Here is a 9,425-nt window from a genome sequence, read left to right on the forward strand (position 1 = left end):
AGCTCTAATACATATTGTCTTGTGATAAAATTTCAATGCATTTGAAGAGTCAACTCATTTTTATTTTCTAATACAAATTAGAAGATTAATAGCAGTTTCAAATTTGTATCACTTAATCAAATCCTTCATTAATTTGTTATATATTCACATTAAACACAAATGAATAGGACAGAACTGGATAAAAACACACCACACATTGCTTTTCAGAAGGATCACATTGATCAAAAACACTGCATCCTGATAGTCCAAATTCTAGTATAGATAATACTGCTTAGGTAACTCATTTATATCACATTAGAAAAGGCACATGCTTTTTTCATAGTAATTTACTCTTATTAGTAATGCATTCAATGTCTTAATTCACATTTATTAGAGAGGAAATTGTGCAACCTCTTCAAAAGTATTTCTTACATTTTTATGCTGATCACATTTTACAGCAAATTTTCTGTTCTTGTCTCATTTTGTTAAAAGCTACTTATGATAATTTCATGATGAGTACCAAGAGTAGGTGTATCTATAAGAATAGTGTGCCCTTGATAAATAAATGTGACATTTAATTTAATTGAGTCATATGTGATGTAACATTTTACCTTTTATTTCTGCAGTAAAAATATGATTAGCATTTTGTTTCAGCAATCATTAAATTACTCAGTCTTCTGTTAGCTTGTTGTGATTTTATTGGATATCCATTATCTGCAAAAAGCAAATAAAAATATGCAAAACTGTGAAAAGTTATCAAATAATACCCATAATTAAAAGGTACAAATTTACTCAAATATAGACAGTTAAACCATTTAAAGGAAAATGTTTACATATATTCTCCGAACATATTCATTTTCTATGAGCATGTGCATTTTTAGATATTAAAATTTGAGGCTTATTTTTTCAGTGAAAGACACTAGTTAAATCATCTCTCAAATGGAAATATGTTTTAGAAAAAGTACATACCTAAAATTCATCATTCAGTAAATACTCATTATCTAGTAAAGACTTCTATTTTTTAATTAAAGTTGCCAATTTTCATGATTGAATTTAAGTCAAAGTTGTATAGCGATTGTGTGTACTGTGCTCTTAACTTAATGATAGTTATTTTTCGTTCTTTATCCTTTCAAGGGTATATTATTATTTTAGGTTAATTTACCTTCTTAATTAGTAAAGAATATATGTGAGTCTTTTCACAATCTATAAATGTTAATCTTACTATTTAAAACACTCTTGTTTGTAAATGTTGGAAATATCTGAAAATAAAAATATTATTGAAATCTAATTTTCAACGTATTTATTTTCATTTATGTACTTAACTTCATAGCTTTCTTAAGTGAAGCTTTTCTTTTTTTGAAGCATAAGTAGCTAAAATTATCTCAGGTCATCAGCAAGTTCATTGAATAATTTAATTGGCTCATTTCTGAAGGATATTTGGCTTCATGGATGGTTTAATCTCAATTCTTAATCTCCCTATGGGAGATTTTCTATGTTTATTTTGTTGTCAATTTTTTTAAATTTTATTTTATTTTTGGGTAATGTATGAAGGGGTTTTGTTACAAACATCAGTAGTGGGTACATTAGTTCTTTAACATTGTTACCCCTTCTCAAGTTTTTCTCCCAATTTTCCTTCTTCCACTCTCTCACAATCATCTCATTTTCCCTTATTTTCCCATTTTCAAATACACTAATGAATATATATATATATATATATATATTCAAGAATGCTAAAACTGGTTTCTTGGTGAGAGTTCAGTGAAATCACCTCTATGCCTCTTGAATCTTCTGCTGTCTCTCTCCTTTAAAAATATTAAAATGTAGCCGGGAGTTTGGCCTAATGATAGAGTGCTTGCCTAGCATGCACGAAGACGCAGGTTCAATTCTTTTGTACCACATAAGTAGAAAAAAATCAGAAGTGTTGCTGAGGCTCAGGTGGTAGAGCTCTAGCCTTGAGAAAGTCCAAGGACAGTGCTCAGGCCCTGAGCTCAAGCCCAGGACTGGCACAAAAAAAGAGAAAATATTAAAATGTAGTTTGAAAACTTGCTTTATTTAGTCTTTCTGATTGATTTCTTTACATTTCTTTTAAAACTTTATTAACCTCGGCCAATTGTGAACCTTAGTGTATCTTTTGTTTGTTTAATTTCTCAAGAATTAATAAGAACAAAAATTCTGGAATACATATCATTCACAGAAATAAAAATACTAAATACTAAAAAGATTCAAAGGTACTTCAAATATGAATACAAATGCATTGGCTTAAGGATGTAAAGTAATTGTTAAAGATACAAAGAAGGTTTAAGATGTTTGAAAAAGTGATATCAGGATTCTTGTAAAAGAACTGCTTGCTTGTTTACATATTTTTCCTCTCTATAAAAGCAAAATAATAGCAAAATTACTTTCCTTACAAATCACCCCAAATAATTTTTATGTAGTAAACTACAATAAGTAATTATATATATATATTGACTCTGCTGTTATTTATGTTATTTGACTGATTTATGAGATAAATTATTTAAAATTTTAACATCTAATTGAACTTCTTCTGTGTGTTTTTGATATTCACTTGAAATAGAGATGTGTCTATATTAAAATCTATTGTGAAATACACATTATTTTATGCTTTTAAAAAGACAAGTGTTAGATTATGTATACTGTTTATGATTACAGTTTCCAAAAAAATATTTAATAGGATCATTTAAAATTTACTTTCAAATATTTCATTAAGATGGTCAAATTTTCTTAGGCTTAGGGTTATTTAGAAATATTTAAGAAAAATAATATCCAAAAAATCTGAGTGCAGGAGGTAGCTATAATTTTAGTAGCTTAATAGGTTGAGTGTGTTTTCTGCGGTTTATAGTCAACATGCAGACAAATCTGGATGACATTTAAGTATAAATAGCAAAAAAATAAAAAAATTAAAAAGGAGAGTACGACATATGATTCAAATAGGAAAGAACTAGCTTTGTGCAGAAACAACTCATTCCATAGCACTCTGAATTCTAGCCCCACAACCATGAGAATAAATAATAACAAACAACAAAATAAGAAAAAAATGCTACACATATATTCAAAGGAAAGAGAAATACTGTTTTTGCTTTGTTTTGTTTTTTTTTGCCAGTCCTGGGCTTGAGCTCAACCCCTGAGCACTGTCCTTGGACTTTCTCAAGGCTAGAGCTCTACCGCTTGAGCCTCAGCACCACTTCTGGCTTTTTTCTATAGATGTGGTACCGAAGAATGGAATCCAGGTCTTCCTGCATGCTAGGCAAGCACTCTACCAGTAGGTGAAACTCCTAGTCCAGAAATACAGTTTCATTTAAACACTGACTTGCTTCTTTTCTAAATCTTCATGTCTCTAGGGTTTTATATTAACATTATGCTAATTAGAACAACAGTGGCAACAACTTTCCAGCATTTATGCAAGCATGTTATTGAAGTGGCATTTCCAAGTCTGATGAGGGAAACAGTGACATTGTTAAACTGTTAAGATTACTCAAGAGGGGGCCAGGAGCATAGCCTAGTGGTAGAGTGCTCTCTTAGCATGCACAAAGTCCTGGGTTTGATTCCTCTGTACGAAATACACAGAAAAGGTCTGAAGTGGTACTGTGGCTCAAGACACAGTGTGCTAGCCTAGAGTAAAATGTCCCTGGATGTACCCAGGCCCTAAGTTCCAGAACCAGGACTGGCACACAAAAAAATTACTCTGAGAAATCTTTGGGAAACAAGAGCTATCATATTTTTAGAAAAACATTACTCATTCATCTCTAGAAATTTATCTGTAGAGGAAAATTTAAAATTATTATGTATATCTATGTGAGACTACATTAGGATAGTACTATACTCCTTCAAATTTTGAGCTCTTTAAAATTACATTTACTTTAAATATGATATGCAAATGTTATATGATCAATGAGGAAGCACAAGAAAATGTTTTTAAGTATGCATTGATACTTGGACTCAAACTTGAAGGCATAGATAAATTTTCAAAATACTGACATTGATCAAGATACTTTATATCCATAAATTGCTTTATTAGATCACAACTTCTTTGTCCATCTACTTAAAGATAATTTTTAAAACCTGAAAAAGGAAAGAAACATTCATTAAATGCCAGACAAGAATTTGCATAAAAAGTTTTAGTTTTTTCAAGTATGTGCTAATTTCCAAATATTTTAAATAATGAAAATAATTAATCAGCTGTATTGAGAAGTAATTTAAATATAAATTGCTACACAAATCTTGAGTTAAATTAATTTATACTATAAAATCCATGATGTTAATGATGAATCTTTAACTAAGGCTGTTAAATAAGATGCCAACAAATGAAGGATTTAAATAACTAAGAATTATTCTCACAGTGTTTGATATATGAAATCCAAAGAAAATAGGAATTTAATTATTACTGTTAACTCTATCTGAATACTATCTTTGTTTCTTAGAATACTATTACCATAATTTTATCTTTCTCATTTACATGATTGTCTCTGTATCCAAATTCCCATTTATTTACAATAACTCCAGTTGCATAAAAAAATCCAAATTGCTGCATTTTACTTAATTACATTTGGTATAAGAAAGTTCCATTTCATGGTGCTGGATTTGAGATTTTTATTATATTCGCTTGCAAGTTCAGTTGGGTTCGGGTTTGCATACATTTCCCAAAACATATGTTTAGATATAAGCTTCATTGAAGGGGGATATTCTTAAGAGAGGAACAAAAAGACACAATGTCTATGCACCTCAGATAATATAAAATAATACTTACAGAAATGAATCCCAGAAAATGGAAAAAAGAGAATTTTCTTGTCACAGTTTTTTATTTGCTTTGTTATTTCGTCTTATTTATCTGTTTGGAGGAGGGAAAAAAGTGCATTAGTAGAAGCACAAAGGATGAATAAATAGAGCAGTGGTACTCACTGGACACTGTCAAGAATGAACTATACAAATTGTATAGGATGGGATGGGAGGGAAAATCTAGGAGAGAAGGAAGGCATGACATTGTCCATAAATAAACATGCTAGTTACCTCACTTGTTTGACACTCTCCCTCCCTCCCTCCCTCTCCCTCTCCCTCCCTCCCTCCCTTTCCCTCTCCCTCTCTCCCTCTCTCCCTCTCTCCCTCTCTCCCTCTCTCCCTCTCTCCCTCTCTCCCCTCTCCCCTCTCCCCTCTCCCCCCTCCCCCTCCCCCTCCCCCTCCCCCCTCCCCCCTCCCCCCCTCCCTCCCTCCCTCCCTCTCCCCCTCTCCCCCTCTCCCCCCTCCCTCTCCCTCCCTCCCTCCCCCCTCCCTCTCCCTCTCCCTCTCCCTCTCCCTCTCCCTCTCCCTCTCCCTCTCCCTCTCCCTCTCTCTCTCTCTCTCTCTCTCTCTCTCTCTCTCTCTCTCTCTCTCTCTCTCTCTCTCTCTCTCTCTCCTGGTTGTCCTGAACTCAGAGCTTGTGCATTGTCCTTGAGCTTTCTCAAGACTAGGTTCTAAACTTGAACCACAGCATCACATCTGGTGTTTCCTGTGTATGAGATACTGAGGAATTTAATACAGATATTTGTGTATGCTAGGCAAGCACTCTACTACTAGGCACACTACACACTCTATGTATAGTAACAAAAAAGGAATAAAAGAAATTTTAAAAATTAAACATAATTTTCAATGTAATTATATTGAGAAATTGAACCAAAGGAGACAGATTATGAAAGTAAAGTCAATAAATTAGTGCTGTTACAGGAGTGAGTTATTTATTTGAATATATGTTTCTTATATAAAAAAAGTAATCCTCTCTCTCCCAAACTCCTCATATTTTCCCTTCATGTTTCTCTCCTTCTGTTAATCTATATTTCTCTCTTTCTGTCCACTCTCTAGCCTCTCTTTTCTGCTTTGGAATGATGCCAGGTTTCCCCATTAGAAAAAACTAGTGAAAGTCAGGTGTGGTGGCACACGTCTATAAACCTAGCTACTCAGGAGATTGACATCTGAGGATCATGGTTCAAAGCCATCCAAGGCTTTGAACTAAAGACCATGAGACTCTTATCACCAATTAACCACTAGAAAACCAGAAGTGGCTTTGTGGCTCAAGGGGTAGGGTAATAGCCTTGAACTGAAAAGCTCAGGAATACTGCCCACACCCAGAGTTCAAGATCCACGACCACAAAAAAAAAAAAGACATACACACACACACAAACACACCTGTGTCAATAAAAATTTACTTTGATTTCCTGGCCTCTAAGACTGGTTTGCGTAAATAATCTTTAAATGAAAATTTGACTTCCATACTATAAATTGAAGTTGGCCATACTTCTTGAAATCATTCACAATCATCATATTATTTTTTTATATTAAAAAGTTATACATTAGTTTTTATTATTAAATTATCTTGTTTAGGTTTTCTATAGTTCATTTTTGATGACTCAGTTTCATTTTCTGTAGTGAAGATCTTTTTAATTACAAAATAAACTTTATTCTATAAAATAGACTGTTGCTGAGCATTTTTCCCCCCTATTCTCCTAGCAGTATGTTTATGTGAAAAGTTGTATCATGGCTGACCCCTTCTCTAGTAACATCATAACATTTTATAACAAAAACAAATTTTAGAAAAATTCCTAAAATAATTCACATATTGATTAGAAAATATTAATTTATTAGCCATTCCTAATTATAGGAAACAATTATTTTTATCCCATTGCACAACCACAAAGATGTGAATATCTGATTCTTTCTAAGCTGCATACTCCTAATTTCAACACATACATATTTCCTAATAGTTATTATAATAAGCAATAAGCAATTAATTTTTATTTTACATCGTGTATTACATACATCATAACTATTCTAATTAAAAATTTTCAGATGGTGATCAGAATTACAAAAGATTGTCATCCTATGAATTGTTTTCTTCCTCAGAAAAATCATAACAGCTTTCTTCTGTGTTCAAATACAGATATTGATGAGAAAACTAACTGCAACAGGATGAATTTCAAATTATGCCTTGTCCAAGTGAATGTTTTTTGCAAATAATATTGCCCTGAAAGGTCAATTGCAAACTCACATGTTTGACCTTTTTCTCCCTATTTTATTTTTAATTGTTGGTATGATAACTGGGACTTATACTATGGGCCACACATACATTTTTACTTAAGGCTGATGCTCTACCATTTGCGGAACCTCTTCACTTCTGGATTCTTATTGTTGCTGTTGGGTAGTTGGAGATAAAAGTATCTCAGCTTTGGCTGTTCCAGTTTCAAACTTTGATTCTTATATCTCAGACTCTTGAGATAGGAATACAAACATGAGACACTTGTGCCACTCTTCCTAGTACTTAATCATATTTCCACAGTAGTAGAACATATTATAACACTAGGTTCTCTGTGGCACAATTATGTGATTATGTCTGTTTTTTCTCTGTGAAAGGATTTCCATTTTTCTTTAAACTGTTATAGAATAAAATAATTTATTTAAATGAAGGAGAGACTACATATCAAACTTGTAGAAGAAAGGAGGTAGAAGTTCCATTCACCATTCTGTGCATTATAAGATATTTATTTTGCTAATATATATTGATTTGTAATTTATTATGGATATCATTCATAAGACTTTAAAAAAATGTGAAAAACTTTCCAAAAAGGAAATGGGATGTGTCATTTTCTCATGAGCTAAATGCCACATGTAAGTGATGCTAAATTGATTTGGTAGAAAAAAAAAACTATCTCGATACGTTTTTCCATCTATGAGATTTGAATAGTAAATATCAAATTGGTTACTCAAACGCACATAAATATTTTGTTTACAGTTGAAACATTTATGTCATATGTGGTCACTTAGGATAAGACAGCCCTTAGGGAAGACCAAATGCTATCCTTCTGTTCTTTTTGCACATGTTTCAAGGTACATATAATATATGAATTTTCAAATTTCTGATACATATATTCCAACTCTTTCCTTAGCCCTTGAAAAGTTACCATTTATTAATTCATTGAGACTGCCTCAGGTAAGATATTCACTAGTAAATAAATAAATAGTCCTTTGACACCACCTTAGCATTGTTTTAAAGTGAAATTCTATAAGCTAAGACACAAGAAAATTTTTGGAAGGAGATTAGAAGGAAAAGTATCTGAAAAGCCAGCAATCACCTTCCTACAAATTGTAACCTAACGTAGCCAAAGAGATCTTTCTTGGGAAAAAAACTCTCATGTGGAAATTAAGGGTTATACTTACTGAGTTCTAAATTCCTTCTTGAATCAATCTTTAACTTGTAAGCAGAGTGTTTTTGAAGTTGATAACACAATATAATTACAAATGTATCATTTTGTACATTAATGTTTTTAAACCTAACAGATATTAACTTTATTTTTAGAAGGTTTTATTCTACATGGTTTCTAATATATTGGTAATTAATCATTCTCTTGCACTGTGTCATTTACTATAGCTATGGAAGTCTCTGAAACATATTACTTATAAATAAAAGAAAATTACTTGCACCTGCTAGACTTATTCATCCTTCATGACAGCTGGTTTTAGACATTCAGATCCCTGCTATTTTTGATAATAGGAATAATATGAACAATGGGCAGTTCTCTGTTTGAATGTCAAGGGTGAAGATGTTTAATTAAGCTGTTCAGATGTCTGCAAAGCAGATGAAGTGAAACCCAAATGAACAGAAGTAAACAATAAAACATTACAGGAAACAGTTTGTGTGACTCCTCATAAATACAGGACATTAATGTCATTATTTCATTATTAACTTGAAGAGACTGTTTAAATATGACACCATTAAAAGGTTAAACTGAAGACAACTGTTCATTGAGTTTAAAACTGAAACACTGAGAATGTTTCCTTGCTGTACTAAAATAAATAAGAAGGAATATGTTTTAATAATGATGGTTAAATAAAACAATGAAATATTAGAAATAAATTTTATGATGCAGAAATCATAATGATTAACTGCTATATGTAATGTTCATACAAGTAATATTGTCACAAAAATGACTTTTTATCAATTAAACAATAGCTATTAGGATATATGCATAGTACTTAATGGTGAAATTAACTAATGATGAAAATCTGAATAATTAAAAACTTTTAGGCAGACAAAAAATTAGACAATGATTCTGAAAACTAAGGAATGATACAGCAATGACCTTAATCTTCTTTTCTTTTTTTAAATACATTTTTGGTCTTCAAATAGTTATTCAAATGAATTGCCAGCCTCTTCTATAATCTCTCTTGAAGAACTAATTTTAAAAAGCCAAATATTCTATAGGAATAATGACTCAACAAATCACACAAGTGATTCACTAAATAACATCTTATTCATCTAAAGAATCAAGAGATAAAACCATAACACATATTTATTCAAGAAATAGCCTATTTTCCCTAATAAAATTAGAAACTAAGTGCTATAGACAAAATATATTTAAGAAAAATAAAAATAAAAATTGTCAGAGATTTCTCTGGGTAATGTG

General features: G+C 31.7%; 1 long non-coding RNA gene across 1 annotated transcript; it reads right to left on the bottom strand.

Annotated features, from left to right (window-relative positions):
• Nucleotides 1-596: 596 nt before the first annotated feature.
• LOC150069533 (uncharacterized) lies at nt 597-7,233 on the bottom strand. Its single transcript, XR_016535536.1, has 4 exons — nt 7,091-7,233; nt 4,745-4,825; nt 3,976-4,059; nt 597-693 (listed from the first exon to the last, which is right to left on the bottom strand). It is a non-coding gene; the product is annotated as an uncharacterized LOC150069533 (long non-coding RNA).
• Nucleotides 7,234-9,425: the final 2,192 nt, after the last annotated feature.

The sequence above is a fragment of the Megascapheus bottae genome, chromosome 1, assembly GCF_031878675.1.
Source record: "Megascapheus bottae isolate mThoBot1 chromosome 1, mThoBot2.hap1, whole genome shotgun sequence".
Taxonomy (NCBI): Eukaryota; Metazoa; Chordata; class Mammalia; order Rodentia; family Geomyidae; genus Megascapheus; species Megascapheus bottae.